This window comes from Nyctibius grandis, chromosome 4, assembly GCF_013368605.1.
Source record: "Nyctibius grandis isolate bNycGra1 chromosome 4, bNycGra1.pri, whole genome shotgun sequence".
In the NCBI taxonomy this organism is placed as follows: Eukaryota; Metazoa; Chordata; class Aves; order Nyctibiiformes; family Nyctibiidae; genus Nyctibius; species Nyctibius grandis.
Genome location: NC_090661.1, coordinates 81,741,778 through 81,765,732, shown reverse-complemented (window position 1 = coordinate 81,765,732; position 23,955 = coordinate 81,741,778). Strand labels below are relative to the sequence as shown.

At 41.6% G+C, this 23,955-nt stretch overlaps 1 protein-coding gene across 3 annotated transcripts in view; it reads right to left on the bottom strand.

The window, feature by feature from the left end:
- The window catches only part of NDST2 (N-deacetylase and N-sulfotransferase 2), a 145,270-nt gene that overhangs the window by 38,777 nt on the left and 82,538 nt on the right, over nt 1–23,955 (bottom strand). For all 3 annotated transcript variants that reach the window (XM_068398534.1, XM_068398536.1, XM_068398535.1), the window contains one exon: nt 14,297–14,357. The gene's annotated coding sequence lies outside the window, so the exon portion shown is untranslated. The remainder of the gene's footprint in view (nt 1–14,296; nt 14,358–23,955) is intronic.

Genomic DNA, 23,955 nt, shown 5'->3' with positions numbered 1-23,955 from the left:
CTCTATCCAAGCAGTGCCAAGGGGCGTGTATAAGGGTTACCCAGCCATATGCTATCCTCATTCAGCTACTCCAGAGTTAACACAGGGTGACTGTTTTCTACCTCATTCCTGCACACGTACACTGAGGACCCAATTTTGTCCCCTCATGCAGACACCGATTTTCCAGAGTATTCAGAGAGGAAGACTCCATAGCTGAGCCACAGGCGCAGGCTCCATGATCAGGAGACCAACGTTGAGAAGTGCCAGGGAAATTTCAGTGCCCTTTTTGGCTTCCTTCTTTCCTTGCAGTTATGGAAGGGGCAGAAGGAAGAGCAGCATTATCACAGAAGGTAAGATCGGGTGGGATATTAAAATCTTCAACTTGCCCTTTGCGCACTGGTCCACAAGCATCAGAAATAGATTCATAGACCATCTTTGAGACAGTAAGAGCTCTTCACGTACCCTCTGGGAGGGAGCTAGACATCATCCTAAAGGCTAGGGAACTTGAGAGTAAGACTGAGTTCAGCCCTTTATTCCACTTTTAACTTGATGCAGTTATACATTTCCCAAACCCCAGCTGTAAAGCAAGGATCACGTACGTACACAGAAAGACACTAAGCAGTGATGCCTCAACAGAATTCTGTGAACTTATCAGAATGAATTGGTATCCTGACGTTACCCAGGTAAAACACAAACTTCAAAACAGCGATAAAGGTGGGATTGCCACCACTTGCTGCTCTACTGCAAACACTCCAGAGAATGAGATTAGAGATAGACAGAAGGTGAAAAATCCTCTAGCAGTTCTCAATTAGCAGAAGGACTGTAACTCGGCTTGGTTTGGTGACAGTGTAGAGGTTGCTCCATGGAAGGGGTGAAAATTCTCTTCCCCTCCACTGCATCTGCCAGACTCTCATGCATTTCTTTTTATTCACTGCTGCTATTTGTGTCAAGCGGGGGAATCATGCTCATTCAGCAAGGGCCACCTCAAGAGGTTAAACTACTGGCAATGGCGTTTAATTTATTGGGATGGGGGGAAGAGAGTGAATTTATTTTAGGTCAAATTGTGTATGTGAAGAATCACTTTGGACTTTGCAAATGGTAGGAATACAATGACAAGGAGATATTTAAGTCCTCTGCCTTTTTAGAGAGAGGTCCACTTTCCTTCAAGATCCTAAACAGACTAATGTCAATCAACCAATTCAATGTATGCAGGCTGAAGCAATGCCACAAATCCTACCCCTAACTACCCTACCACCTCAGAAGAGACACCTTAACTTCTATCCCCCACTCCTTACAGAAATCCAAACCGGAACAACTGTACATGTAACAGTGGGAGACACTGGAGGTCTGCATTATGTGCTCTCCAACATTACCCACCACCCCCACCCCAGGAAAAACATTTGACCTTTACACAAATATATTCGGCACTTGAATTTTCAGTATAAAAATGATTACTTACTCTGAAATGAAGCACACAATATGGAGTGGCCACTAAGCACCACAGAAAGGCTGAAAAGCTACAACACATTAAAGGAGACAGAGGAGCACTCCTGCATTTGGTCTTTTTCAGTTCCAAAACCAAGGGTCTCTGCATTACCTCAGCTCATATATGGGGGTATGAAAAAGCAAGACCATGCTTCCTTTGTTGTACGATACGATTCTTCCAACCTTTTGTTTGGAAGAAGGCATCACACTGGATTGAAAGCAGCTTTTGAAATGGTAAGCAAGAAAAACAAATCCCTTTGAGGAATATTTTGCATTAAAGACGGCTTCAAATTTGCAGTGAAAGATTCCAGCATCAGCCATATTCTGAGAGCAATGTGCGCTCTCTCTCCGCCAGCCCCTGTGCCTGGCTTGCTGGCTCTATAGTGAGTTTGTTATTGCCCTAAGGGAGTATTAGATAATGAAGAGCTCCGAGTTCTCCTTTCGCTTCATGCCTGGGCTCATCCTAATGTGTGTAAGCAGGCTTAGTTTCCAGACTTTCCTTCTCAACCTCTTCCCCTTCCTATTTCCAGCAACCCAGCAACATTTTTTATAAATGAGCACTACCAATTGCCTCTCTTGAAACAAGCTTATTGAATCCATCACCTTCTTTAGAGTGTTTCAGAGACTAAAACCAGGTTCTCACATTTCAAACACACCCGAGTGCTTTTACTGCACTAGGTGATTCCACCAGGAAGCATCAGAAAACAGGCACCCCAGAGTGATAGCTACTCAAGTACCAGCTCCAATCCAACTCTGCACTACAGGTGGGGCTTCATCCTGCTAGAAGAAAACTTCAGCTGCGTCCAGGTGTGTGGAATGAGGTATGACAAGAGAGACACATCTATACACACCGAAGTGGTAACAGCTGGCTGAACAGGAGCTCCTGCAACCAGGCCTTAATTGTGGTTTCAGGCAAATGGATGCATCCACTCACGAAATGGCTCTGACATGCTATAACATTTTACTGAGCACATAAAATGGTTGTTTCACGATGAAGGACAGCAGTGGGGTTAACGAATTTTCATTATATTTCATCTAAGGTGAACAGACTTGATACATCATTTCCTATGGTTTAAAACAATGGAGAACGTTTTTATTGAAAGATCATTTGTATTTTTTTAGTTATTTCTTCCAAATCATCAAAGCAGAAAAGCCACGTAGAAGGCTGGCTGACAATTCCAGCAGTGAGTTAAGACCCAAGATTCCTGGAGTTAGCAGCAGGTCATCTTCAACAGGTTACTTCATCTCTGTGTTGGTTAAACACTCCTGTCAACATACACCTTTTCATTATCTTTTGGGGATTCTTGAATTGAATGGCCTATAGAAAGGCCAGATCCTAATACAATATGGAAAAAATTTCACTGCAATTTTAGCTAACCTGAAACATAAGACATCACTTAAGCAGAGACCACCACTCTTGCTCATCCCTTATGAGCTGAAGCTGGAGAGTGAAGAGGGAGGGCACAGAAAGGAATCGAAAATTGTGTCTCCTCTTCCATATAGCCACATTGTAGAGGGAAGGTTTTAGACAGGAGGAGCTACATCTACACAGATCTACATTCGTTACTGTAAAAGGAAAAAACAAAGACCCTTAAGAGAACAGGCCCTGTGAGAAGTTTCTGGTCTGTGTTCCAGGCCAAGCTCTCGCTTCCTACATCTGCAGTGTTTGGCCACGTTGCAGAAGCATCCGTACAATCAGCACGAACTCAACTGGTTAATTAAAGAACATTTTTAAAGGCCGAAATTCTGTTTAATGTGCCTTGACCAGGAGAATGGCAGCTACATCTCAGCTCGAGGATCAAGAAATTTCTTAACGACCAGAAAATTCTCAGTGTTCCAAGTGAATCTTATTTCCCAAGGAACTGAAAAATGGAAATCAAACACATTGTTAACCAAAGAGTCTTCTTTTACTTTGTGGTGAAAGGAAAAACAATATCTATACAAATTTCCATTTCTAAGCTTTCAAGTTGCTAAATATTAACTTCGCACAACTAGCTTTGCTCTTGAGATGCAAATGAGAATTTAGATTGCTGTGTGACAAACCACTAGAAAATGTGGTTACATTAGTCGTCAGAGAACATGCAAGACATCATCTGCTTTTTAAAATGTTCTATCTGTAATGGCTCTAATCTTTATAATGATTTCGTCAGTTACCAATGTTGTTGATATCTGTTCATCTTCCACTCAGGTACCCAACACAGAAAGTGACTACAAAGGGTCAAGGGAGTATCTATTTATAGGGCAGCGTGAGCAGTAGCCTAGGCAAAGCCATGCAGCTATGACCAGCTTCCTTGTACTATTCAAGTGCATTTGTGAGCCACCAGCTCCTCGCAAGCCAGATTTCATCCTCCTCCAGCACATTTCAGAACCTGAATTTAACCCAGCAGCAAGGTTAGATGCAGAGACATCTCATCAGGGAGGGAAAGGGGGAGCAGAGGGAGGAGGAGAAGGAACTAACGAAGCGCTTAATGAGCAAGGAACATAGCAGGCATATCAGTGCAAGATACAAGCCCTGCCAACTCCACTTAGTGCACTGCCTAGTACAGTCACTGAAGAGCAGCTCCTCCATCCTCCTCTCAAAGCATTGTCCTTGCAGATGATGACTAGTTAACAAGCAGTCAAATAACAAGGCATGAAAGAAAACAATGTTTTCTTGTAACAACCTAGGTAACAATTAGATAAGGAATAGCAAATATAAGCACAAAGATTCAAATTCCTACCTTTAAAAGAAAATCCTCAATTGAAGTTACTCTCTCAGAAGGGGTCTGACAGTGAGCAACCCAAGGAAAGACATGGAGCCAAAGGGAAAGCAAGAAAGCCTGAGAACTGTTCTTCACAAAAATCATATATAAAGTGAGCTGGCCTTTCTGGAGAAGGGCAGCTGGGCTGCACAGTTGGTAGATGGCTGAACCATTATTAGTAGCAGTGGCTGCCTTCCCTTCACTCAGTGTTGCCAATATCTTTCAGATCCTAAGGATGCTGGAATTTTAAGCGCAGACAAATGGCAAAAAGTAAATAAATTCATGCTAAAAAAGAGTACATCACTGCTGAGCATAAGCACCATTAACCACTAGCTGGTATATCATACTGCAGCTACAGGTGGGTGGTGGGCGAAGCACAATCCCACATAAACAGTCCAAAAACACAGCCCTCTTCACCCCAGAAATTATCTCGCCTTGCTGCTCTGCTCTGAAAAGCTTCCATGTCACTCCCTGAAATCCCTGGAACAATGAGAGGAAAGTAAGGAAGACAGCGTGCAGAGGAAGGCAGAGAAAGCACAGTCCAGTACTCAGATTATCATGGCACACGGCAGATTTGAGATGCTTCTTCAGGGTGGGGATACAGCTCCATTCCTTCCTCCTCTTACACACTGTGCGTCTAATCACAGCAGGGCGTCGAACTCCATTTCCACGGCAGACAATGGGATCTGGCAGCAGTTAAAAGGCATTTCTAGCGAAGTGACTGAACAAGCTCGCTGCCGGCGCAGGCAGACTGGGACGCAGAGCATCCCGCTTTCCTCCCCTTCGCTCCCCAGGCTGCACCACGGGCAGACAGCTCTCCTTTTGTTCCAGTGGCAAGAGGATCGAGGAGGAAACCAAAAAACGTACCGCCACGGAGAGGAGCAGCAGCACCTAAACCCACATCAATAAGGTAGAGGGAGGCGGGGAAGGGGAGGGAGAGGGAAAGAGGCAGGCAGAGGGAGGGCAGGCAAGCGGGGAGAGGGGAGGAAGGGAGCCCACAGACAGCAGTGCCTGGCACCCTCACAGCTTGCTGCCAGAGTTCATCTTCTGAAGCTGTCACAGGTTTATGGATGCCCCCAGACTGACAAGCTGACAAGATGAGGGAAACTACACTCAGTAAATGTATTTAGCAGCAGTAAATTGCTTCTCTCGCCCTAATGTGGCTCACAGCTTCACTCAGTGAACTGATCTCATTATTGGGGAGAGCAAACCAACCGAACAGCACACCAGCTAAATGTACTCAAACACTATTATTGGAATCTGGAAACTGAAATAAATCTGCGGAGGGACACAGAAAATCACCTCCTCGTGCACCACTAATAAAAAATTAACATGTTAAAAGAACAAATACATAAATCTGAGATCATGTTCTGTCCCTGTCTTAGTGTTGCAGTGGTGGTGGTGGAGCTAAACTCTCTTTATGCCGCTGAAAGACCGGCACAAGGGGGGCTCACTACTCTAAAACATAGCAGAAAACAGTGTCCTAGAGGAGCTGAGAGGCAGGCAGGAAAGGAGGCGCTTCTGACCACAGCAACATACTCTGCTCTTTGAAGATGCAATGCCCTAGGTATGCTCAAAGTTGTATCCTTTCACAGTCAGGGTTCGGGAGAAGAGGGTTTTCAGATAGAATGACACACTAGCACACATCTCTAGAGGAGTTATTTTAACAGGAGCTGACAGCACACAGCAAACACTTCTGTAATAAGACAGTGAAAACTTAATGTGATGGAATGTTACAGGGTATTAGAGAGTGCTCTGGAAGAGGCCTGAATCTCAGTGATTCAGGTGCTATCTCTGTTATACAGTGAACAAAACACCTCCTTAAAATTTTATCCTGACAGTAACAAGCTAAAAACTAAAATCAGAAACAAGGGTCAATTATCAGGCTCTTGGGGTTACCTGCTATGACTTAACCTGCTTTTGCAGAATGTTTAGCTTCTCATAGTTAAATTGACCAGGTGGCTGCAACAAGGTCTGTCTCAAAGGTATTTTCTACTGTCTCATTTCTCTGACAGGACAGGAACAAGCCCCGGAAGCTAAGACAGAAAAAGTTTTATTATGAGTTTATGTTTATTATGAGTAGATGATTTTCCTTTTCAATTAACAATAAAACTAATTCAGAATGGGCATACTATTATGTATTCTTTCTTTCCTATAACAGCACAATGATTTTTCAGTGTTGTTTAATCCTAGAAGATACATTGCAAAAACATAGCAAATTATTTATTTAATATGAAAACTGCAAAAATGACTGAAGTCTTTTCTGAAAGAAAAGCACACAGGCATGAAGATATTTATTGCTAAGCAGAGAATAAAAGACGAGGTGCTGAGGGATAAGGATTACACACATGAAACTAGTACTGCTGTCCTAATCAATCAACAGAAGTTAAATGGATGTTGAGTACCTTTGAAAAGGTACCTTTGTGGTTTCCACATCTAACAGAGGAGACGACTCTCTATTCTGCCTAGTTTAAAAAAATCTTCTCACATACATGTCATGCTACAATGCAGCACTGCAAGTTTGCAAGCCTCTGTGAACTACGAATGGATGATGCTGACAAAAATTTTCATTTATACATAACCTAAAACGATTTAAATTTTTAGCTTCCAGCTCCTGTCTATGCCAGTAAACAAACCCTTTCCATTCAAGCTGCAGTATGCAAAAAGCAGATGTTGGAAATCTCTTGATACTCCACTAATCACAAAGATGACAGAAAATCCTGACTCCATGCAACAAAGGACTGATTTTTAGAATAACCAAGATTTTCATGATGATTTTTCACCATACACTTAATACATCTTTCTCTGTTATATAGAGATTCAGGTTTACTGGACACTTGCTGGTAGTCTTTTCAAATTTATTCACTCAGAAAATGTTAGAGAAGAATTACTGCTGCTCCATCTATATGAAGACAATTAACTTTTGCTCACTGCCTGAAGTCACAACTTCAGTATCTCTCTCAAAAGCTGTATTTCCTCTCCTCCATCCTCCCTACCCAAACCTCCTGCACTTTCCCACTCCCCGCAACTCCCAGAACTATTCCACACTGTCCGCCAGATCAATGGCAAGCAGAGAAAAATTTAGCTCAATTGCTGTTAAGCATTACTTAGAGGCCAGTACATCAACTATGTCCTCATGCTAGCAGGTAGTTACAGTGAGATTTCAGTGATATTTTCCTAAACAGTCAGTCTTAACTACCCTGGCATGACGCAAGCTGTAGTTCTGCTCAATATCACTTTGTGGTGACTGTCTCCAAAGAGCCCTGGAAATAAAAGGGGAAATGCTGGGAGCTGCTACCAGTTAAAAGATAGCCTCTACTGCTGCACATTTTAAGTACAGTCTGCCCTTCCCAGACAGCTTCCCCAGTCATGAAGATTCGGATAACCATATAGGTCTCTCTATAACATTCCCTGTTCTGGCTATGATATACAATAAGGCCTTTCTGACACCATTATGTGATCTTTGTATTCACTACTCAATGTACTTTAATTATCGTAGTGACAGCAGAGGCACAGCTGCAGAATTATACAACACCAGAGCTGAGGTTTTCCACCAGGATCAGCAGGCTGTTTCTGAGAGGTCCAAGGAAAGGTTACAAAGAAAATCGAGCCAATCATCAGTAGCTTTAATTCACTGTAAAGGTGTCAATATCTTTATTAGATGTTTTTTGTAGACCTGTGAATTAAAACAGATTTTAAAAGTAACTTTTGTTAGGGCAATGCCCAGGAAAACAAAAGCAAGCTCAAAATGTCTAGTTATGATTCACATAAAAGTCTCTCTTCTGTCCCTGGCTAAAATTACGTGCCTGCTGCAGCATTTCTAGACCAGCCTGTATCTTTCCTCTACTTCTAATACTCATAATCTGGAAAATCCACCTGAAAACCAGAACCAACTAGTTGGAGAAAGACATGGGCCTTTTATAGTCTCTATACCTAAAGTAAGAATGGTGGCTGTTACAAAAATATTAACAGTATTTGCAGTATTTCCTCCTTACCAGGGTCATACTGTGTAATGGCATCATTTCCAGGATGTTGGTTAGACTCAAACCTCTTGCTGTGCTTTGTATCAGTAGCTTAAAAGGGTGTATGGTATCAAGGTAAATTTGTTTGAAATAAGTGGCCTTAGTTTGTAAATAACCCAATCTTGAAAAGTTAAATAAAAAAGGAGCAAAATCCCACTGTCCAAGCAAATCTGCTAACAGACCTATATTGAAATCCTGGCTTTACACCCCAAAAGACACTCGATAATCCTCTCTGATGTCTCTCATTTACTGGGCTATACTACAAGGTGTTTACTCGGACCTTTACAATGACTTTAAATGGCTAGGCAAAACACATTTTTCATGCTCTGCCATATCAGAAGGACATGTGCTTTTCTGTTACCTGTTTTTCAAAATACCTCAGGTTTCAGATGCTATTTACACTGATTGCACTTGAGAAACAGACGGGGCCTCAATGGTTCTGGAACTACCAAGACATAGCAAGATGTGTTTGTTTCATTTACATTCTTTGAAAAATCTTCTTTATCAAGTCTTGTTTGTAAGCCACCATGGCACGACAGTGTTGATAGTGCTATCCCTGAACAATTCTTAACCTCCAGACAGAAACACATAACAAATGTAGCGCAGTTTACAGTAACGTGCAAAACAATAATTTCTCACCCAGTTCTTCAGTCTCACACACACACACCCCAGTGTGCACAGATCTTGTCCCCCAGGGCTCTGCCCACCGTTTCACCGATTCACTTTACCGCATTTTACAGGTAGAGACAACACACAGGATATGCTGTAGCCAGTCCCATACATCTTGACTGGCTCTCATCTGGAGCCAATGAAGACCAAACATGTTTGTGTGCAAATTTCACTGGAAAAATACTAGCAAAGATAGATCTCTATTGAGGTACTTTAATACTGCACTACGTACCTGAAAAAAAATTAGATTTCTTTTGAGTTACTCCATCCTTCCTCACCCAAATATTGATAAAGAATCTAGATTACCTTATCTCTTCTCAAAAAGATACCTGGACACAAAGCAGATTTTCTGGGGATCACTGAGGGAGGAGGGAAAACTTCTCATTCTCTTTAGCACCCACAGAAGGGATAGGAGAAGATTTAAGGATGCATTTAACCCAGCCAATATCTGTTGGTTAACAGAGGAACAGCTTCCTGTCCTGATTTTCCCCTTTAACTGAGGTTAACAAAGATCCACTGCTTAGCACAAGGAAGACTACAATTAAACCCAACAACAGCTTATTGGCATAACAAGCCATTTGAACACCGCCAGAATAGAGGCAGGGATGGGGGCTGAGAAAGGAGATGGACCCTGCAGGCTTGTGTAGGTACAATCTGTTCAGCTCCAATAAGCCCATTTTATTTGCATAGATTTTGGTAAATTTCTAGCTGGCTTGAATGTTTATGTTGTCACTGGTGAAACCTACCCTACCTTAAATTCAAAGACAGCTATGTCATATTAGCTTTTTTTTTTTTGGCCTGCCACTGAAATAGAAAACAAGAGTGGTTCTTGAGAAGGTCTAGATGTAGTTGACACTGGGATTAAGGGGAAAAAAGAAAACAAACAAAAGCAGTAAAAGGTTTGTATTCCTAAAAACATACCTCTGCCTCTTATATCAGGAGACAAGTAAGCCATCATCTACCCTGTTTGGAATGAAGTGCCTGTCTGGGAGATGACAAGAATTTCTGGGGCCAGAATAAGCATGTGAAGGAAAACCCTTTTCTTCCTCTTCAGTGAAACAAAGGGGCATTGTTATAGGTACCAGTTATATCATTAAAACTTGTGAGAGATGACAGCATACAGAGCAAGCAACCTTTCATCTGTCCCACTAAGGAGCTGGAAGTGTCAGGACCCTGGGGGCACCATCAGCCCCTAACAGCACAGACCAATCTCACGTGGGACCTGCACACACCCCCTCTGCCTATGGTCCAGCATCCCCATTTAAGCTCGAGCCTGGGCCTTTGCTCTTTGCCTGACCTTTCCTGTAGGTGTACCTGTCTGCAGCCCTGCCTCTGGCCCTGTCTCCTGGATTGAGTTAGGCTGTAGGTAGCTTGTCTCCTGGAAAGACCTCTTGTATATATGCTGTAGCTTGTACCCAGTCCTGTCTTTGGCCCTGTCTCCTGGGTGGACTTTGGACCCATGCTGTAGCTTTGTCTCCAGCCCTGTCTGGGACTGTCAATAGACCCTGTTACTAGCACCCGGCTCTGCCTGCCATGCTCAGACCCTGTGGGACTGTGCCCATCGGTGAGGGCACTGCCTGCACTGTGGTCACCCTTGCCTCCTGGCTTGCCTCAGCTCCTGGCCCTTGCTGTGCCCTGACAAGCGGTTGGTGCATAGTGGTTGCAGGAACAGATTTAAAAATCAATGGAAACAATATTCATCTCTTGTAACTGTTGACTGGACAGGTCCTTTCTGGGAAGCCCTCCAAGTTGACCATAATCACAGCCTAAGTTGATTTCCAAGCCTTTAAGGATGGCCTTAGGACAGACTTTGGCAGATAGGTGAGGGCCCTGGATCAACAGCTTTAATGCCAGATACAGTAAATATAATCTCAGAGCCTAATAAGAGTTTTGTAATATATAAGCATATGAATCATTTTGTGGAAGAAGGTGAAAGAAGGGAAGACCATGTGTTTGAATTTATAGGAGAAAACTTAATGATAATGTGTTACTTTTCCTCTTCCATGTTAAAGTAGAAGAAAAGCTCTTGATGTATTGAACGCAGCATTCCCCAACCATAAGATTATATTCATTTAAAATGCATGGCGAGAAGGGTGAAAAGGGCCAGAGTTAAGCCATTCAATTGACAAATAGATGACCCATTCAGAAGAGAGGAACGTGCCCCTGCCAGAGCACCCTAAGTCGTGCCCTTTTCCTTTGTAATTAATTTTTTGTCTCTGTTCAGCTGTGCTCACATTTCTTATCTCACAGAAGATCTCCAAAGCCTACTTGGGGATAAAGTAAGCTTATATGGAGGAGAGGATAATGAGGTTAGCAGGTGTTGCTATGCAGGTTGCTAGCCTTACACAGTCTTTACACTTAGTAGCGCCTACAATTTGAGACAGTTATTTCATTTTTGTATTCATCTTTAATACTCAACAGGCTCATCTTCAGCAACAGCCAATCCTTAAAATGACGTAAATAGTAACTGGCAAAAATCCACCACTAACCTGCCAGTTCTCTTGAACTTCAGTCCAATAAACTAATTAAAATGTTTAAGACCAAATCCTGTCCAAGCACTAGAATTCACCTCTGTTGCATAAATGTGGCATGATGTCATGAAGACACACCATCTAAGTAAACCAGCATACTTCTGGATATGTTTCAGTGACAGGACCTCACTGATATGATTAGAACAATTCCAAAAGTTTCAGATGAACTGGCTACTATAACCTGCCCCAGACATGGAGATGAAGAACTGGTGTCTGCAAAGAAATACCTGGTAGACAAGTCCTTATCAGAACCAACAGACAGAACGAAGCAGACACAGTTAGGAACCAGAAAAAGATAAAATACAATGGAATAGAAGAGGAGTTATTTGTCCCTCTGCTCCTGCTATGACTGAACAGAGTTGAGATATCTCACAGGAAAATAAAGGCTTTTCGAAAAATAAGGGTTTCTCAAAAAGTAAGATGCAGGCATTTTGTGGCTCACTCCCTTACTTTTTCTGTAATGTAACTGTGCGATACTACTGGCACACGCATCTCATTGCAGGAAACATTAAAACATTGTTAACCAATAAGTAAGTATTGCTAAGGATGAACTAATCATGGGTTAGCACAAGGAAATCCCAAAGTCCACTTTTAAATTAGTAACAATAACTTACAGTTTCCAATAACTACTTTCATGTACAGTGAAATGGGTTCTGCATGGCCTACCTGGCTACATATTCTACTGCATGGTCCCCTTTCCATCTGCTATAATTTCTATATTTTTGCTGTCTTTCCCCATTTCCTAGCCTTTGTGCCAGTGAAATCAAAGGTGCAGTGGCAATTTACTGTGGCTGTATCTGAAGTCAAACATTCTTCTCCCTTTGCTGTTCTAGCCATGAAGTCACATATACATCAACATTAGCAGAATATATGAAGCATTCCATTAATATTTTCACTCTCTCGCCTATTATAAATATTTAGCAATTTCTCACGTGAATGTTACACCAAGTGTCTCTGGAATCACACAACTATTCAAGCTGGACAGAATGCTAACATGGTCATGACACTCATTCTATTCCATCACAAATTTTTGTTTCATTTACTCTGTTTCTACTCTTGAGTTTGCAAAAGTAGCCCTGGCTACTATTACCACTCTACTCCTCACAACAACATATTGCAAGTACAAAAACCTTTATCACGTGTTTCAAGTTATTTTTGTGCCTTTACTAGTCTCTGCAAATCACACCTGCACAATTGACAACAAAAAGTTTACAGGAGACAAGATTTACTATTTGAATCACACTGGAAGAATGAGCTATGAAAACAGGGGCACACCAACTACATAGGTCCTACCTCTTTTCCAACCTTCCAAAATCCTTTTATCTGACCAATGCCTGATGACGCTTGTCTACTTGTCTCCAGAAAATTCACTGTTAGGGTTGAGAGAAAGCATAGAGCTGCAGGTGTGAGTGGGGCCAGGAAGGGGCTATCAAAAGAAAGTGGGACGTGCATGGAGATCAGCCCTGGAAGAAATCTTTTCATTTGGCAACAGTATCAGACTCGTCTATGGCTTTCCAGGAAAATTTGGGTTAAAGTTCAGCTTCGGGTTGACAGACAGAGGAAGTTTAGAGCTGTAGAATGTGTAGGGCTCAAAGAGTCTGAAGTCCTTGTTTTAGTAAGTCCGCCTTTCCTCACCACCTGAGTTTCTGTACACTGGAACTCAGCATTAAGTATTAGCTCCCGCAAGTTCCTTTTTATAAACCCAGTCTACTTGCATAAGGAATGCGCCATTCCAACCTCCCTTTTTTGCCCTCTGATTTTCTGCACAGCTGAAGCCATAATGGTCTGCTTACGCAAAGCAATCTGAGATATCTGTGTAACTGAGAACACTCTTCAAGCATGAAAAAAATATTTCAGCCAGACTTGTCCAGCACACACACAAAACCAAATCATCTCTGTTCTTTCCAAGCAAATAATCTAGGAACCTTTCAATGGAGGCAAGACTTGACCACATCATCCCTCTTCTACTGCACTGACTGTAGGAACTTCCACTCTTAAGATGTGATTGGCCTTTTCGCAAGTACATCAGCACCTGAAATCCATAAATGTCACAGGAGCCTGAATCTCTGCAAGTTTTGCATCAGGCACATCGATAAGACCGGTGCTTTTTTGCTACATTAGACTGCAGTATTCAAACACATGTCCTAAATAAACTCCACAAGAATTACCTTCCCTCACTATTCATCCAGACAGAGCTGAAGGGAAAAAAAGTAGGACTCCTTTCCTTCAGCACAGAATTCAGACCAACTCAATATTTCTATTTTTAATTACATTTATGATATTTCCTGTGGGTATAAGTCATGAATGCAGTTCCAGTATGCTGAGAGCAACATAAATATAGTCATTCCCAAAGGGATCTTACAGCTGTTATGCATGGGTCAGAGATTCTGTGAAATGCAAAACCTGAAAGTTTAAAAGCTTTTTAGCCCACATCCTTCCCATTCCTTTTCAAAGGCAGAGTTAATGGATACTGAACAACATTGCCTCAAATTTTGCCCACAAGGTATGGCAGTAGTAACTCCATTCAAATAAAGTAATATGTAGCAATAAGCAACCACACGGTCCTATCTCACTCAGGAATTGCATCAGAAATCCCTTTCTGATCCAAATTAACTCATCTGCAACTTCATGCTGACAACTGTGCAACTGAAGACAAGACACATGGAATTGTTTCCTCTGCAAATCATTCTAAGGGGAGGAAGGAAGACTGTAACTTCACTCTGCAGCATACAAGTCTAGCCTCCTCCTCCTACCTGACTCCTTGCCTCTTATTTTGACATGAGACCACTCAAAAGGACTTAAGTAAGCTCTTCCCCTTACCGAATTTGGAGATGTCAGCCCGTAAAAATGCAAAAGATTCTGCACTTACCTCTGATCACAGTCTGTTGAAGGAAAAATACTCATCAGCTGCTTCTCTCAGGAACAACGTTCTGTTTTAAAATAAATAAAAAAGAAACAAGACTTTAAACAGTGCGTCTCTCTCTCTTCCCTAATGTTAGCCTCCATCAGTGTTTGTAAACATTTACTTAGCAGGAGCACCTTCGCTCTACAGAACCTAGGTAATGATTACATTACACTAACCATGGCATGAGGACAGAACGAGGCCTTGGCACCAACTAGATGATGACGTAGGGTTGCACTGCAGCAGGCTGAATTGTGCAAGAGTGAGAAAGAGTGGGGCGAGATGAGAAATTACAAGTGCAGGGACAAAAAACCCCAACCAACAAACCAGGAACCTAGATTTAGAGGTAAACCACAAAGAAATAAGCAAGTTCACAGAACAAGCAAATGCGGTATAAGCTGAGGGAACTGGACACGCCAGCATAGTCCTAATGGGATTTCTCACATCTGTTCATTAATATCGTTGCCTTTGAAACAGCCAACAAAGCAAACTATAAGATGCTACCTTCTTTAGTCTTGGCCACAGCTAAATCACTTCAGTAAAATTTCACTGGTGTGACAAAGTCTGTGTAGTCTACTGCCAAAGCCTTTAAAAAAATCAGGACCATTAAGGTATACCGCGAAACAAAAACCAACCACTGAAGGATGGAGTCACACCCTTCCTCCACCTTTCTACCTGGCTAGCGATCACACAGATGAAAGTACTTTGTGAAGCTAACTGAAGCTCAGGAAACTTCTGTGTGTGTACACACACACACACATAGAGACACACACAGAAGGCAGCTTGTCAGCGAGTGTCTCAGCGGAGTCACCGAAACCCCGAGGGAGAGCAGAGATTAGAACAGGGTAAAAGGCTAATTTTACTATACCTGTTGGACAGCCTCTAAAGGCAGCTCTTCCTCATCAGCTGTGTCTCAGATACACAATTACTTTCCTGTAGCTTTCCAGCTCACACAGGCCTTGATTCAGCAGAAGCCCTGACCTTTGAGTTTCCAATAATCTTTAATACCTCTACAGTCAATTAGTAAACAAATAAGAACCACAATTGCGCTGCCTGTAAATAAAACTAAGTGCGCCCAGCTCCCTGCCTTCCTCGCAAATTTGCAAGAGCAAAATTTTATCTCTTCCTTTTCCCTAAAGATTAGTTCAGAAAAAAGCACCTACCCTTCCTCAGCCTTCCTCAGTACACGACTTTCCTCTTTTATTTTGATCCATAATTCTTATGTTTCTTCACTAACCAGTTTGAGAAGGCACGCCTGGCCTCCACAGATCCCAACACACCAGGGTAAACAGCAAAACAGCCAGATGCAACAGCAAAACAACTAAACTACAAAAGGGGTCAATGTTTGATGTCACTGTAAAAGGAACAGCCAACTGAAGAAATGTTTTTCACAGAACTGTGACAATCCAGTGAAACTCACTGAGAAAAACAATCAAATCAGGAGGTTAACTATTAGTAGAATTTATACGATGGCAGTAAATAAAACTCACATGTCCACTACCCCCATGGTAGTCGTTGGGACCCACACAAGCAGATACACCAACATCCAATTAACGCCATGTAAATTAAGCTTCCCATAGGGGTTGGCTGTCCCCTGATGTTTCACTGCAAAATATCTTGCACTTTCTGATGCAAACTATTACTAAAGTGGCGACTTGGACCAAGATGGAGTATCACTCTGGTCTACTTGGTTTTACTTTCCAGAATACAGCAGACTTGAAAAAAAACCCAAAAGGATCAACAGATCACAAATGCAGGGGAGAGATTCAAAGAGAAACAAGAGTTACAAATAATTTTCTCTTCAGCTTTTAAAAATGCAACTTGCTCACACTTACAGAAGCTCAGAAACAGTCATATCAATGAGGTAAAGAGACTCCTGCTCTTTGCAGTCCCACAGTGTTCCACTAAGGCATGTCACAACCGATGGAAGTAGAAACACCAAAGGGCTGGGTAAGAGAGGAGGCAGAATGTAACACCAGTTGAACAGGGGTAACAAGGAGTTTAAACTAAACGCAATAATTGATAAGTAGCCAGTGATGAAACATAAAGAACAGTGGTATTATCAAGCAGACAGATTTTTTTTCATCAGTAGAATATGACTAGAATTGGCTAAATCTGATTTCACTAAAGGAGTGGTTTAAAGCAACATGCTCCAGGGGAACCTGCTTTGGCAGGGGGTTGGACTAGATGATCTCCAGAGGTCCCTTCCAACCCTAACCATTCTGTGATTCTGTGAACATTAAAGGGACGACACTGCTGTCATTTCCACAGAAAGCCAAGTGAGATGGCAAAAACCTTGCCTAACAATTTTCCATTTCCCTCCTCCATACATACTCATCTTCCTATGTTGTCCATGAGAAGCAAAGAGATTTGTATGTTTGGAAAGCCCCCAGCACAAAGTGCATGTTACCACCATTATCAACAGCTGCTAAACACTACCTCCCAAATGCTTAACAGAGAAGGCAATATCACATTTCATCTGTAGACATCAAAGCATTTACTAATGGAAATGAACCTCTGCCTAGCACACAATTAAGCCATTTTGGAAAGATGTCATTAACTTTAGGAGCATCATATCTTTTCCTGTGTTTGTATTTAGTTTCAAATTTACCAGCTACAACAGTAGAGTGGGAAAGTTCAGGAGCTGGTGCAAAAGCCATGCAGGCTCCGGCGGAAGCTCCCGTTAGTCAGGGTGTGTGCTGTACAGAGACTCAACAAGCAATGACATTTGTATTCCTGACAGTTTTATTTCTTTAAACACCAGCCACACTTGAGGTTTCACTTTACTTTTTACTGTGGAAAAAAACACCAAACAGATGCTGTCTGCAACGCCCAGGACACATATGAGAGCGTATGTGGTCCTCTTCACCATTACAAGGTAAAACAGCTTTCAGGAAAACGAGAAGGGTGCTTTGTTTTTCTAAGCATAAAAACCTTAATATTTACACTAATGAAATACAACAGGGTCCACTTAGTCAGAAGAACAGTATTCACACAGGAGCCCAACCAAGTAGAACTATTTTCCCATGAAGATCTTATCCTCAGTCTGGGCAAACAATCCAAGTCACACTACACAGACAACAGTTCTACTCTGTATGTCTCTGTAGTAATTACACCAAAGAAACATGGCAGTCCTTAGTTTAAAAATAATAATTTAAAAAGCACAAATCAGAAGCACAGTGAAAATATACAATGATAAAGCATACACTGGGAAAATGTAGATGGTAGCTTGATACGGTCAAAATAGGAAAAGATTTACAGGGACATGAACAGAGAGTAGAAAGTCCTGCTTAGTAAATGGTGGAGATTTTTAGTTAATTTCTGTAAAAGAACAGAGAATAAAAACCATAGGCACCTGAGGTTTGCATTTCTTACTGGATAACAAATACTTTATAACATCACTGAAAGAGTTGTGTAGCTTTACAAAGACAACACAGAGCAAAGACAGGGGTGACTTTTAGTGGGTATGGGGAGGAAGGATGGATGCATTGCAGCAATCAAACAGGAAAAAAGGGGAAAATGTACATAGAGAAGGGGGAGAGAAAAGGTGTAGAGCTATGTGGGAAAGAGTGAAACCAAGGAACAATTATCAGAAAAAGTCACTGCCAAACTGTAAATGCTCAAGAAAGAAGCACCACGGAGAAAACTGCATTCCCTGTCAGGATCTCCAAGGAAGTGAAAGAAATGGAAACTAGGCAGCAAAGATATACCTGAAATAGTTAATTAAGGACATTTGCCATCAAAACAGATTACCTTAGCACATGTAGCTCCTTTATGGCTCATTCCTGTGCATCCAGCAGAACTGGTTTGAGAAGTGAATGGTTTCTGAGACCCAGTGAAGCTCTTAAGAGAAAGCAGTTTCATTTTCAAAGTTCTAAAAGTGATCTCTTAAATTCCTCCCCTCCCTCTTGTATGATGGGTTGCCTTCCACATAATTCACCAGAGAAGTTTTCACAACAGAAGAAAAAGGCAGAGCCATCTGAGGAAGGAGAAGCATCAGTTTGATAACATAGCAAACGGCTTAGCATGGTTCATCATTCAGCCAATGCCCCACTTCAGATCTTGCATGTCCTTATGTGGCATTACCTTGTCTGCACACAACAAAGGAAAGGATTCCTCCCTGTAAGCCTATTCATGGCACGGAGGGCGTGTGGCCCAGACCCCGTCTGCCGTCAGCATGACTGTGAATGCCCATGACCCTGACTGCTCCAGCAGTCCAATTTTCAGAAAGGCCAACGCAAGCAGTAAATTGTTAAAACCGTAATGTTATATGTCTTTGCCTCTGTCCTTTTCTCTCCTGCTATCAGCTAGCTCTATGTCTCCCAACAAGCAGAAAACCAGACCAATTGCAATCAAGGCCAATGGGGAAAAAGATATCAGTAGCGACCTTCTTCCCAATGCTGCAGCTGAGCAGTTAAAATCATGCCATCTTTATGAGAAGTGAAGAAATTAGTAAAAAAAGAGGGAATGACTACAACTACAATATTAGGAAAAGATCTCTCCTTGTTCTCTTTTTCTTTCTGCCCTCATCATGTGGGTAGGAAGGAAATAGCCTTCTCAGCTGATGAACCTCCATTGCTACAATTCTCTCTTTCTACCCTCCTTTGTTTCCAACTGTTCCTCTATGAGCAAAGAATAGTCTTGAAGAAGGAAAAAATATTATTTATGTATTAGACAGATATTATCTTAAAAGACTGTGAGTTTCCATCCTGCCACAGAGCCACCACCTCCTGACAGCAATGCTGTAATTAAGTTGATAGCATTGAGCATTCTCTGAAATACTGGGTTAAAGTAGCAGAGCACTGTATTTAAACCTTTCACCTCATTCAGATCATTTAAACAATTCTGCTCATGTCTCGTTTAGGCTACTCCTCCCCAAAGCATTCAAAATTGAGAGCATCCAAAAGAACCAAAGACACCTAGTTTAGTACTAGTCTTTCCCTGGTCCTAATAAACCGTGGCTCACACAGACCAAGCAATTCCTTATCTCCCCTATAACAGTCATAAAGCCATCGTTATCTTAAGAAAAACAGCATTAAAAAAAAATAGCAAACAAATACCCAGATTAATGAAAGGCAATCATGTGTTAGGTTTCCAGACAGTCAGTCTGAAAACACCTAAGAGCCCAAATCCCACAGGAATGAACTTAATGTCAACAGAAAGCTATGTAAAGACTTTGTGCCTAAATGGTGATCCCCAATTTACAAAGAAGTTGACAGCTACCTTGGAGAATCTCAAGAGAAAAAGGGTCATTTATTTCTCTCATTTTATTCCTCCGTTAAATAAAGCAAATAAAGTCAGCACACGTCTGACTTAAAAGTCCATGTAATTCCTTCTCTACGTTTTTCATTTATCATTGTCAATATTTGATCTGGACAGTGCTGCCTCTTCAGGCTCCTTATGCTTACTTCTGTCTCTGTCTTTTATCATAAAGCGAAGTGCACTCTACATTGCCGAGGAGATTCCTCCAGTATCTAAGATGATGTGCGGGGAAAAAAGAAAGTATAAACAGCTCCTGATTTAACCTCACGAATGTGCCTACAATGTTATGAATCGGCAATTCCAAGTTGATTCACCTCCACCAAGGAACTAATTAAAACTAAAATTAACGTTGTTCATTTTTTATAACAGGGAAAACCAATAAAGCCAACAATCTATACCCAAATAAAAGATATAAAATATGTTTGACATGGCTGCAACGACACAGTGCAATAAAGAAAATGGAGTTTTGCCCATAATTCAGTTCTAATGCCCCTTTTAAACAGCATTCCTTGTATGCACTTTGAGGTTCATAGTGGTAACTTCCAAGGTGACCAGTAAGGGGCCATAGCACAGCTGGCTGTACAGAAAAGATACATAATGAGAAGAGATACTCCATCTAATAAACCAAATAAAAATTACAGATATAGGGCTTTTTCCTGGATACAAATGCACAAAGCTGAATGAAATCCAAATCCGGAGGAATAAATATGATATCTTGAAGTCAAATTGTGAAAGGGTAAGATTTGTTAGCAGAGTGGCTGTAGCCACACCTGTTCAATTAGGTGCATTTTGTCTTTTTCAGTGAGAGGAAGGAAATTTGCATACATGGAAACAGAGAAAACCAGGTAAAAATAATTCATGCTTTCAGGTGGATGAGGGGAAAGAAGAAATCAAAACTTCTTACTCAATTACCTTTTACATGCTTAGCCAATGCTCAGCCCCAAATTCAGCTTAGCCAATGCTCAGAAACAGACATGTGTCTTCAGGATCTTTCCCACGCTTTGAGGTATGATAGCTTCCCTTCTCTTTCCACACAGTTTTCTCAAGCTCTGCTCCGCACTGCTACTGCTTTTCAAACCCGGCCACTGATGGTGAAGGCTGCAGGTGCAGTCAGCTGGTGAGGAATGCACAAATGTCGAACAGACTGTTCCCTTCTCCCTGGAGGCTCCCAATCGCCACCGAGGTTGTCTATATAAATGCTCAAATCGTCACCAAACCTTCCCACAAATGGAAATAGATACCTGATCCATCCACAGAAGTCTCCACTACCATATGAGCTTGTTTGGAAAAGTATTTAAGTGCACTATTTTAACTCTGCTTACCATCCCTCTTCCTTTATATTTTCTGGGATGCAGAGGTAAACAACCTGGCACACAAATCCATTTTAAAAGAATATAAATGATGCACCTGCTTGGTCCTGTTATTCATTATACCTGGAAAAAAACCTTTGCATGAACCAATGATTCTCTTTCTCCTTATTTTCCATGAGACAACGCTACAGATTGTGGCTACTGAAAGAGTAGTGCCAGAACAACGTGAGGAGAGTAGTATCAATTCTTTCAATGCTACAGGTGCAAGGACTTGGCCACATCCTTTCACTTGGTCTTTTGAAGTCAACAATCTCACTGTGGTTGAATTGTCAGGAAGAATGGCATTTGGAAAAAGACACACATCATCAGCCAACCTGAGTTCAAGGGACACCATAAATGCTTTGAGATTAGTAGTCAAAAAAGCTTCCACATTCTCCAGGACACTGGGTTACAATCAGGGAGGAGCGTCAGTACTTACAGATTGACTCATGGAAGCGCAACTAAAGTAGCTCTGTGTGGTGGTGTTTTGAGAGTCATTGACCCAGAAAGTCACTAAAGCAAAGCTGTACGTAACACTCCCAATGCAGGCACTTACCTCTGTGCTCTGCTCCTGGAAGGAAAACACTGCACGGAGCTCCACAATTTCATAGTTCACATAAAGAGCTAAGGAAGCTTTTGTGCTTGTAAAATTAAATGAAAATTTCTACTTCCCTTCTTAATTTCTTTTCATACCTCAAGTTAAAAGCTCTCTCTGCTGCCTTCCTTCTTTCTACCCTTTCACAGTGATTTCAGTGACTAAATTCGCTATGTTTTCATGCAAACATCTGACTTTCCTGGTTTCACTGGAACATCAGTGAAGGCCTCCCTCCCGCTCCTCTCTCATCCCAAGAGATAGAGGCATACACAACTTCAACTTCACCTGAGCATAATTTCGGAATAAGGCCACACTTGTGTGTTTAAGAGAGGCATCCAGCCAGCTGGAGGTTTCTTTACGGCTTCAACAAATGCAGAGCCTTTTAGACTTGTAGACTGAGCCAAAACCCTGACCTACCATGCCCTTGTGGGACCAACAATATTCTTCCGCTACTTGAGAAAGAAAATACATGAACTATCAGTTTAAAAATCATGTGACATGGCAATTGAATATTATCACTGTAGGATACTATCAAACAGTGTTTCAGTAGATGAAACGCAGCAGGGTCCAGTGTGCAGGACAAATATTTTTTTAAGACTTTCAATCAACTCTGCTCCATTTTAAGGCAGGTAGAAAAAAATTATGCAAAAGAAGAAGCTTCAGTTTGAGTTTTAGACCACATTTACATGTCAGCGTGAGAATCTGATCTAACGTCTGTCACAATCATCAGAAGTATTTCCACTGAATTCAACAAGCACAGGGTCAGGATTTTAAATTTATGTTGTACCAGTATTTGTACATATATTTATATATATAAACACCGTGCTGTAGAGTATTATAATTATTTTTTTGGCATGGAACTGTCTAAGCATTACACATGAATCTCAGCAAAGGGTTGGGTTTCTTTAATAATATTAAAAAACTTCTTTCTCCTTTGGGACCCAACCATAACCCATTCTTATCTCTGTAATAACATAGATTTTCATCTCACTAATCTTCTCCCCTCCTCAATACAAAAAGAGAATTTGCAAAGCGGATGACTAACCAAACCCCTTTCAGTTAAGGCTCACTCTGCTTAGGTGTTTTGACACTCCTAAGCTATATTCTTCTACTCATTTTTTGAAAATGCATGTTCCTTTTGTTTCAACAGATTTACAATAGACAAAGTCAGAGAGAATACCCCATCTGAGTTACCTCATAAATCAGCAAAAACGTCAGGGGAAACTGCCTTTTTTATACCAGCAGTACAAACAGAAATTACCCTTGTCCAGCCTTATTTACCAGACCATCTTGCTGGCGAACTGCATAACCCTTGCACTGTGCCCTGAACACATCCATGATCCCGTGGACCTATGCAGTTGCAGATTATAGGGCTTTTCATGGGAAACACGTTTTTCTTATTCCTTCCCTTCAGCTTAACTACCAGTCCAACATGAACAGTATAAAATCAGACAAAAGGGAAATAATTTCCCAAATACCAACACTCAAACCATTTTGCACTTCTAACCACCATTTTCTCCAGGCAAAGGCTCTGCCATCTCACCCTCACCCAGACTCAAGTCTGACTCAACTGTCAAAAGAAAAACAGCTGTTCAAATACAATAGCATTTAAGTCTTGTGTCAACAGAATAACAGCAAAGCTCTCCCTAAAATAGGCTAAGTATAATTTTTCTGATTGACAGGACAGCAAAACTGAGGAACAGCGCCCAAGCTCGGACATTTACCATGTCAGCAGCAGAATCAGGAATGTGAGGTTGCAGAACAGAGTTCACAGGCTCCTAATCACTGCCTTTTTTGCCTCTGGAACACTATTTTCTGCCTGCCCAGAGCACTCCCTTGACTTTTTGCCTCATGTGGAGCACAGGCCAGACTGTGCACTCTCTGAGGTTGCTGGTATAGCCAGGGCTGGGACAGTGGCACTCTCAAAGTTGTGTCTTCCAGGTGTCATCCTTTGTCACCACAAACTTTAAATATCCAACATTCAATACAGGGCACCTTCAAGTGTTTACCAAAGGGAAAAGACAGTCATTTGATGCAAAAACAATTTCCCACTAAAAATCACTCTTCTTTCATTTTATCCCAGAACCCTTTTTTGTCAATTCCAGCTCACCCTCAGTTATATATTTTCCCTACCAAAGGATGCCCCACACTGCATCACAAAATTAAGGAAAACATTTTTTCAGCAACAAGACAACTGATAGCTTCTTACCAAGCAGAACAAGAATAGCTCATTTAACAAAATCAGATTTTACAGGTTATCAGAGCCATCTCTTCCCCATTTCAATGGCGGCTGGATGACAGTTTTCTGTCCCTTTTGCTGCCTTTCTTGTCTATCTCAGCTGGACCCAAGCTAATAAGCTTCTCATTAATGAAATGACTATGCCAAGGTATTGGCAGATGGTCCTACGTTCCAAGCACAT